The 9,667-nt window shown below is 36.8% G+C and overlaps 1 long non-coding RNA gene across 1 annotated transcript; it reads left to right on the top strand.

Moving 5' to 3' along the window:
* Positions 1-7,520: 7,520 nt before the first annotated feature.
* On the top strand, positions 7,521-9,233 carry LOC106293029. The gene is made up of 4 exons (XR_001260329.1): positions 7,521-7,800; positions 8,118-8,391; positions 8,477-8,524; positions 8,628-9,233. It is a non-coding gene; the product is annotated as an uncharacterized LOC106293029 (long non-coding RNA).
* The last annotated feature ends 434 nt before the right edge of the window (positions 9,234-9,667 follow it).

Genomic DNA, 9,667 nt, shown 5'->3' with positions numbered 1-9,667 from the left:
CATCAAAATATTTTTTTACAAGATTTATAAATTATTTTTAAAATAAACTGGTACCAGACGACTTAAATTTCAGTCGTCTAGACGACTTCCAACATCTCAGACGACTCAGACGATTTACTGGGGCTATATTCGTAAAAATGACTTCTGTTTTTTTGTTTGTTTACAAGAGGCTGAGCTGTAATTTCACTAGGCTTTTAGGTTAGTTCTGCATTTGATTCAAGTTTGGGTATAGGTTTGGGGTTAAAATCAAATTGTGGGTTAGTTTTGGCAAAAACCCCATTATTTTAAGTGAATAAAATATATAGTCTTATAAATTAACTTATATAAGTAAGATAAATGAATATTTTGGGTCTGATTAGTTGGGTTGTAAATGCATAAATTTTGTTGTAAGAATTTAGTTTGTAGATCTTAGGTTTTACTGATGTATAAATTTTGTTGTAAAAATATAATATATTTTTGTAAACAATTGAAAGATCCAAAACATCCCGCGACGGAGCGCGGGTTATTTTCTAGTTAAAGTTAAAGTTTGATGCTGCTGATTTACGAATGTAGAGATTGATTTCATCTGCACCGAGAAGGTCACTGGTATCAAGCTGGACAAGGGATGGTGCTACGTTTCTTGCTCCAACAGCACCAAGAAGCTCCAACGCACTGTCTCGGCTTTCACATGTCTGGATTGTAATAATACTAATGCTGTTGGTGTTCTGAAGACTGATGTATGTTCCATTTGTTCACACCGTATTTACTTTCATTGGCGTTTGTGTCCACACACATAGTCAACTTTGAGTTTTGATATGTGTTAACTGCCTGCTAGGGGATTTACTTTCATTGGCGTTTGTGTCCACACACATAGTCAACTTTGAGTTTTGATATGTGTTAACTGCCTGCTAGGTATCGGGTGGAGATGTCCAATCTCCATTGCAGATGAAACTGCTGAAGGCCTCTTTGTTTGTTTTGATGGGGTTATGACAAAACTGCATAATATGAGGAGAGCCTATGAAGCTGGCCATCTTTTGGTATGTTCTTACTCTGCCTGTCATGCATCTTTGTCTTGAAATTTTACTCATGAGATTGCATTCAACGGTTGCTTCCTCAAGCTGGTGATGGTGTGAACCCAGAGGACACTCAGGCACCTCCATTTGTTGCAGACATGGAAGGTAAAACCTACAAGTTCAATGTCAAGGTCAGTGCATACAACCTCACTGCAAACCATCAAACTTTTACGATCTCCCGCATCCTTAGTGAAGGTGACGGGTGACCGTATGCCGCTCCCTCAGTTTGTTGACAATGTAAGTTCCATGTACTAAATTACGGTCAGTTAGCTTCATGGTATGCAGATATTAATAAGTTATTTTGATCTGAATAGGGAGGTGATGATGACAATGGAGACGACAACAGTGGTGCCATCTCGGTTCGTGCTAAGGTGGAGACTGGTGGTAGCAGTCAGGTGCAAGGATCCTCGGGAATTAAGAAGAAGGCACGTAAGGCATAGGTGGAGAGGATTGGAAACTTGAAGTTATGCAGTATTTTCCGGTTTCAGTAATGCTTACGCATGTTTTTTTTATCCCTGTTTTGTTGACAACTTAATCATTGAATCTTCGTTATTTTATATTTGGTTACAGACAAGCTTTATTAAATCTATCAGGTTTTTCCGTTGTTCTGTATTTAAGATCTTTATTCATATTTGGATCACTGAAATACTGCTTAAAATGGAATATTATTCTATTAATATTACTTGAGTATTCATTTTTGATGTGTAACTCTTCGCTACAATAAAAAAACAAAGACCAACAGTTCTGACAATTAATTTCGATATGTCTACGTTTCATATCATTTTACTTAACATATAATATATCATAACAAAAGGTTGTACGTATACTTCACTATATAATCTTATACAAACTGCCCATGTGTTTGTACCCAAACATCAGATATTAATATGGCGAATCAACATTTAAATTCAAATAATTGTTTTATTTGATCTACTAATATCATTATCAAATCAAACCAAAAAGAATTAACCGAACAATAGAAGACTATATCAACGATTTGGACAGTCACCTGTTTGAATGGCAAACTAACATTTATATATAAAATGCATCCTAATGGATTAATAGTTAAAAACTTAAAATACATATCGTAGCATTGTACAGAAATATAGATCTTATCATCGGATGTGGATGTGAACTACATCAGCAGCGGGAGAGACAGGGGCATTTCTTCTCAACAGTATCTTTTCACATTCCTAACAAGCAGGATGTAACCACATTTAAATTCCTCATAATCAACCCTGACAGTAAATAAATATAGCTAAAAAATCCATTGCAGTCACTTTCATTTCCTTCTCTGTTTTCACGAAACCTTAAGTTACAAAGAACCTAAGACAGAGAAACGTTGAGGGAAAAAATACTAGTGATGGTCAAGAAAAAACCCACAGGATTATCTAAAACTGACGCCTACCAAGCCAGTGAAGGCTCCTGTAGTCGTCTGCAACCAAGTACTGAGTCATCAAACGCACCTAACGACGCCAACGTCCCTAACTCAGGTATGTACAGCTTATACGTGACACCCCGATTTACATAATAATAAAAATAATACGATGAATAATAATATCTGAAATCTCCATTTATAAATACTTAAAAGTCCACATCCATGCTAATCCATAACATAAAATAACATCCGAAATATAGATAACGACATAAGTCTGAAATATGAAATAACATAACGATAAAAGTCCAAAGGCCTAAAAGCCTGATAACGATAAAAACGATAGTAGCCCAAAAGCCCAATAGCACCGGCCCGATAATCACTCCTGCTCGTCGGTCTCACCTGAAAAGGGGGAAAGAAGGAGGGGTGAGCAACATGGGAGTTGCCCAGCGAGGTATGAGATGCTAAACCGCAAACCACTGACTTAGTTCATAGCACTACAACTATGTAGGCCTAGCTCTAGCATGAAACAAACACGGTGCCTACACCACACAGAACAATCAATATATGCCTAGAGCATTATTCAGTTATAACCCATGCGCTTATAGTACATAGCTACTCTCTGCACCACGCATTTCCTCATAAGGATATACATAACTGTTGCTTCGCTAGTACAGTCTGTCTCTGTACCCCCGCACAACCACCCGCTGCGTCGCTGGTGCCTCACTGTGCCCCCGCACCACACCCGCTGCGTCGCTAGCTCAGACGTCTATGGGCCCCCGCACAACATCAAACCGCTGTGTCGATAGCTCAGACATCTCTGAACCCCCGCACTCGTCACATAGTCCCTACTATATAACTATATATATACACATATATATATATAACAATCTTTAACATCAATCATTTCACACAACCGTTGAATCCTCTATTATCCTAAATCCGGTTTAACAATCAATAACAATAATGATCAAGCAAGACTCGCAAACAGACTCGATTCACAGAGACGGATCATGTTTCGAAACTAAACTTTCTATAACTGTAGTACTAAACTAGATCGAGATTTAACGGAGTAGCCCTCACCTTAGCAATGAAGAGAAGTGGTATCTATGAACTCCATATGCTCAAATAGACTCCAAATCTGAAACCAGAGCGAAAATTTGAGTCAGAACGCCTTTTGTACGGTTAAAAACGGGTCTGGTCAAGGTTTATGGAAAAGTCAACCCGGTCAACCTTTGACCAGAAATCAATTTGACCTAACCGACCGGTTTACTCTAACCGAAACGCAATTGATTTGAACCGATTAAACCAGTCAAACCAACCGGTTGACCGAGTCACCGAATTGACTCACTGAGTCGACTCGACCGAGTTGGCCGAGTCACCGGCCGGAGGGGAAAGACGGCGGCTTACCGGCGGTGGACGACAGCGGCGACGGACGGCGGAACACGATTTCCGGTTGTGGCGCGTGTAATGCACGCGCGCGGATGACACAACTTCCCGGTGCGCATGCGGCTTCTTCCGGACTCCGATTGAGGCGTGGTCGGCGGCTACGGCTTCGTCTCGACGAGGGGAACACGATGATGGCCTTGCATGCACGAGTTTCTCAACGGTTAAGAAGTTATGGCCGATTTACTAAACGGAAGAAACTTAACTCAAACTCATTGCGATTTCCGGTGGTTAGTACGGCCGTGAACGGTGGTGACAAGGCTGGCGACGTCTGTGTGCTGTGGTCGTGGCGAGCTCCGGCGGTGGCTCAGTCCATGCATAGATTCTTCACTTCCATTCTTGAACTCTCTCTACTTTTCTTTTCTAAAACTTCTGATTTTTCTTGCGGGAGGAAAAAACAAAGTTGGATGGTGGGTTTTTATAGACAAACTTTTTGGGCCTTCGGAAATTGCTTGGGCTTTAATGGGCTAAAATTTTCTGGACCGTTAATGTGTCGTTACATTATACGAATTACAAAACTTAGCATTCTCAAACTTATGGTTGTAATCTACATACAGAAAATGCTTCACGATTATCTCGACAAGCCCGAATGCTCGTACGATCAGCAAAACCAAGACAGATAAGGATGATAGTTACTCGACTAGGTGACAGGATAGTCGAGGCTGAGATCATGACAGGGAAAGATGCAGGTGAACGAATATTGGTCCCTCGGATACAGCTCTCCCCTCTTGACACCATGCATCCTTTTCATGCTATGCGATGACAATCAATAAAAGTCAAGGACAAAGTTTGAATCAAGTTGCTTTATATCTTCCTAGGACCGTCGTCAATCACGGCCGGTTGTATGTGGCGCTATCACGAGTAACAACACCGGAGGGGCTTTGGATATTAGACGATACCTCTGATTCAGACTGTGCGGATGGAGTAACCAATATTGTCTAGAAGGAGATCTTCAAGGGCCTTCGAGACGCAAAGACTAGCATTAAGTAGGTTTAGATGGTGTGATATCTCAGGTTCGCTCTTATTTCTAATACTGACTTTATCACTTTCATTGCAGGGAAAGCAGCCAATGTGTTCCTGAAGAATTCTTAGCTTCGACAAGGATATCGTAATCGAGTGTACTCCGCATCAAATCAAATACTCAGTTTGTAAGCTTGATGGCTTCAATTTGGAGTCCGTGGCCCACATATATTATGTTTCAATGGTCCAGTATATCCAGAACATAAAATTTACTACCATATGCTTACAGCTTACTAAAAAACTCATAAACAAATAGAATCCCCCAAGAATAAACACTACTATTTAATACTTAACACTATCAAAACTTATAAAAAGAATAATTTACCAACGTGCATCTAACCACTCACTTATATAATAATATACAAGTCCGACCTCAAGTGAAGCATTCATTCACACGATATTAGATAACAATTACTCAAATTATGTTGTTGGACTAATTGAAATACAAAATAACTAAAGCCTTAACTGTTGGCCTTAAATTTGTTAAAATATATTTACTATAAATAAATGGCCCTATAGGCCAAGATTATCTTACTCAATATCATTTCCATATCAACAAACGAAGGTACGTATCAAGATTAATCCCGGACAAAAACATCAACTACGCCTCAAACCATATACTCAAAATAATATTGTTCCCATACTATAATTACGGCTAAAATTCAAGCTGTCAATTATTAGCAAGAATATTGAAATCTTCAATTAACTGCAGTAAAAACATAAATCTCCGTTTGAATAATTAAACATAGCACCACAGACACAAAACAATATAAAAGTATTCACAGTCAAGCATACGAAGCAACTACGTCTTTACAATATCTCAAAAGAGAAAAAAAAAACATGGCGTCCACAAATCATGCTTCTGTCATATTAGCTGAAGAAGCCAGAGAGACCACTCAAGCATTCCAAGCTTTAGCTGTGACCCATTCAACCAATGCCTCATCCGGTACCGAATCACCAACGACAATCCAAACACTCGACCCCCAACTTAACATAAAGAAAATTTACACAAAATTATATATTTTACAAAAACCGGTCCATCATGCATTCCAAGGCTTCTTAGTTTCCACTTATTATCGTAAATTTATTCATGGAATCTATTGTTGTTAATCAAGTTTGTAATAAAGTGGCCGTTCTCAAATGTCCCAGATAAAAAGATGGTCATATCAGTAAGAAGAAGAAAAAGTCAAATAACAAATGTTTTACAAATTACATATGTAGCTTCATGTAAATGTGATGAAAGTCAATTATCATCATTATAAGTCCAAATCCTTTATCAACCATGGTCGAGAAATAAGTATAAGTGACTTGATGGCAGTAACAACAAGCTTGACTTGCAAGTAATCGAATTTTGTTTTGTTGCACCGAACCCAGACTTGCAAAAGAAAATAAAAAGGGCGAATATGATGGATTTAGTGAAAATTTGTATAAATACATAACTCCATTACAGGTTAACTAAAATAAAATAAGGAGTGAGTCTGACATAACCTTTTCATTTTTTAGTCACAAAACTTGAGCTTTGAAAAATTAATATTGGAAATGATTAAACCACAACCAAAGATTAATACATCAGAAAATTGTAAAAAAAAAAACTAACAAGATATAACAAATATAATTACAAAATTATTGAAATACATAAAATAATCCATAATGCATAATTACAAGGGTACACATCTATTACTACTATATATAACATATTTCAATCCCCAAGCAATTCACGTAGCTTCAACAAACCTGCATACCGAAAGAAGAGCACCCTCACCGGTGGAGGAAGATGAACCTTACACTATATGCATTGAGCAGATTGTAAAAGGCAAAGTTATAAATTCATTGCAATGCAACCATATCTATCATCATCAACGCATAATTGATTGGATCCGAATGAACATAAGATGCCATACATGTCGAGACACAATATTTTAGTAGAAATGTTTCTCATTTTTAAGAACAATAAATTGTACTTAATTTATCCATTTTAAATAATACATTCATCGCCTTTGTTGATTTTTCTTTTTTTTCTTATTTCTTCATTTATTTTTATTAATAAAAGAAATAGTGCGATCAATTACATAATATATAAAACAAATATAACCAAAGAAATATCACACAAAAAATGCCAAAAAAACAATCACCATTGTTAATATTATCAGTATGTAACATTCTACGAAACAACTACAAGTTTGACAAAGATTTCCCCAAAAATAAAAACATCATTACCCATTATTTTATATACCCTCACAAAATTAGGATACAATAGTATTAGAAATCAGGATTCCATTTTCTTTTGACCAAATCCGATTAATTTATTTATTTTATAGTGTAATAAAAAGAAATCGACACAGAATTATATATTCTAAAACTTGATCCATCAAATCCCGCTCGTAGGGCGGGCCTACCCTAGTCTATCTATATATATAAAGTAGTGTTTTTTCCCTCCTGGTTGAGACACGTCAGCGCCACGTCATTAAATCGAATCCTCACGAGTTGACATGTGTCCCTTGCCACAATACACTGCGTTTCAAATATATTAATTTCCTTTCACTTTTCACGTATTGTTGATGGGCCTTGACGGACTACAAACTTCATTAATTTTTGGGTACAAATTATTGTGCTTACCAAAGAAGGTCAATGGTTACCCGTTGTTTACATTCGTCTTCTTCGGTACAGTCATCTTTTTCGACAGACCGTAGCGTTTTTCGTTTCTTCAAGATCCGATTAGGTCAAACTCCAATGGAGTTCTGAGATATTGTCTGTGTCAAATATTTGTGTAGATCTCTGTGTCGGTTTCCTTACTATCTCCGACTCATAGCCTATAATACGTTATGGAATTAAGTGGTTCATCGCCATCAACAGCCATCTTTACTCCTTGGACCCACACCATCCATGATAAACCTCACCTATAAAAAGGTTAAGTCTTCTTCCCACAGCATCACCCTCATCAACGTTGCAGATTTGTATCATTAATTAATTTGTTCACTAATGGTTTTAATGGCTATTTCCTCTCATATTATCTGTTATAAATCTCTTAAAACTTTCACTTCCACAATTATGTATGAAAGGGATTCATCTTCATCTTTACATGCCCCACGATTGAAAGGGATTTGTGTTGATGATTTATGTTTGAATGTTATTATTTAAAATATCTACAAATATTGCTTATCTCTTCTCTGTGGGTTATGTTCTGCTTCAATCAAGAATATCTTATTCTTTGAATTTCGTTTCAGTCAGTGAGCTCGATGCGATTTCTAATTACGGGGCAAGCTATTGACGGATACAGTGAACAAGATGATGAAATCAGATTTCTCGGTTTGTGGTAGTCTGATCGACGATGTGGTAGATCGAATAAATGATATTGTTTCCTCCATGGATGTGTCTGATGAACCCAAGTCGTGTCCTTTTGTTCTGGAAAGCACACAAAATCTCGACTCTCCCTTGAAAATTTGTGTCTTCTAAGGAAATGCTCCAGATGATGATGTAGACATGTGAAACCAGTCAAAGGTAAGGTACATCTGGTATTTGGTCCTATATGTTTCCTTCATCATTCGTTTTTAGTAAAGTGAATGTTTGGCTTATTGAACTGCAGATTCTTGCTTCCAATTCTGTGTGAAGTCTTTGATGCGAAAATAAAACGGTGAGTGAATTCATATTATGTTCAACATTCATTTTTTTTTGGTTGAAGAGTTTAATAATGAGTATATGTTCTGATAAGCTGAACACTTCAAACTCTTCTTCAGGTGGTTATAATATAGATGAATTGACAATACTATGGATTCTGAATTCGTGTCTTTATCGTCAGAAATATGAGGATAAAGTTGTCTCAAGGATGGATCACAAAGGCGCCGTCAATTGTCAATACAGTTTGAGGAGAAATTTGTCTCGAGTATTATGACAAGGCTCATTGGGTTCTTTGGTATCTTTGAAGAAATTCTGGTATTGTGCCGATGAGCAGACAAGTCGATGCATCAGGTCTGGAAAATCAACATGGGGAATTGCCTGAGAATGAGTTGTTTCCCAGTTTCAAAACTCTTAAGTCCAGTCAGACTTCCAAGAGAGGCTTGGGATGCTTCCGTTGAGTTCATTGTTAGAAATATTAAGGGCCTTGAGATTCTTTAATTCCGACAAAGTCGCTGGTAAGTAGTAATGGACCCGAGAAGTGGTTAAGTTAAGTTAGAGATGAGTAAGGTTATTGATGTTGATGATTTAAGAAACTGGCTTTTGTTTCTCTGTAACAAATAACTCTTTAGCTGAAGAATATTTGGAGATTAAAATTGTGTTATAATTGTAAAATTTAAAAGATTCACGGGCAAGTTATAGACGTGAATCAAAAAATATTTGTTTATAGTATAAGAAATAAAAAAAAAACTCTACGGAGCCATTAACAAATCGTCACCATCTCTGTGTTTAAGTTTTGGGCGGTTGTTCTGTTTTTTTGTTTTGGCTTGAAACATTTTGGCACCAAAAGTTATTTTCATTATACCGTAATGCAAGCGTGGTGAGACGTGACAGTTGTAAAATTCAGGGCTTGGCTAACGATTTCTTTGTAAGTGGAAATAGGAATATTTTGATAAACATGATCAGCTTTCTATTAGAAAAGGTTGAAATAATCTACAACCTTTAAAATTTCACCAAAAAAACTACAACATTTTATGATAGGTTAAGATATTTTTTATTTACTTTGTACTTATGGTTACCGCCTTGAAAACCACAACTAAATATTAATAAATTAATCAAAAATGTATTCAAGAAAAGAATCAGAAATCTAAAATATATAAAA

The sequence above is a fragment of the Brassica oleracea genome, chromosome C5 (assembly GCF_000695525.1).
Source record: "Brassica oleracea var. oleracea cultivar TO1000 chromosome C5, BOL, whole genome shotgun sequence".
Classification (NCBI taxonomy): Eukaryota; Viridiplantae; Streptophyta; class Magnoliopsida; order Brassicales; family Brassicaceae; genus Brassica; species Brassica oleracea.
This window is presented reverse-complemented; position numbering and strand designations above follow the sequence as displayed.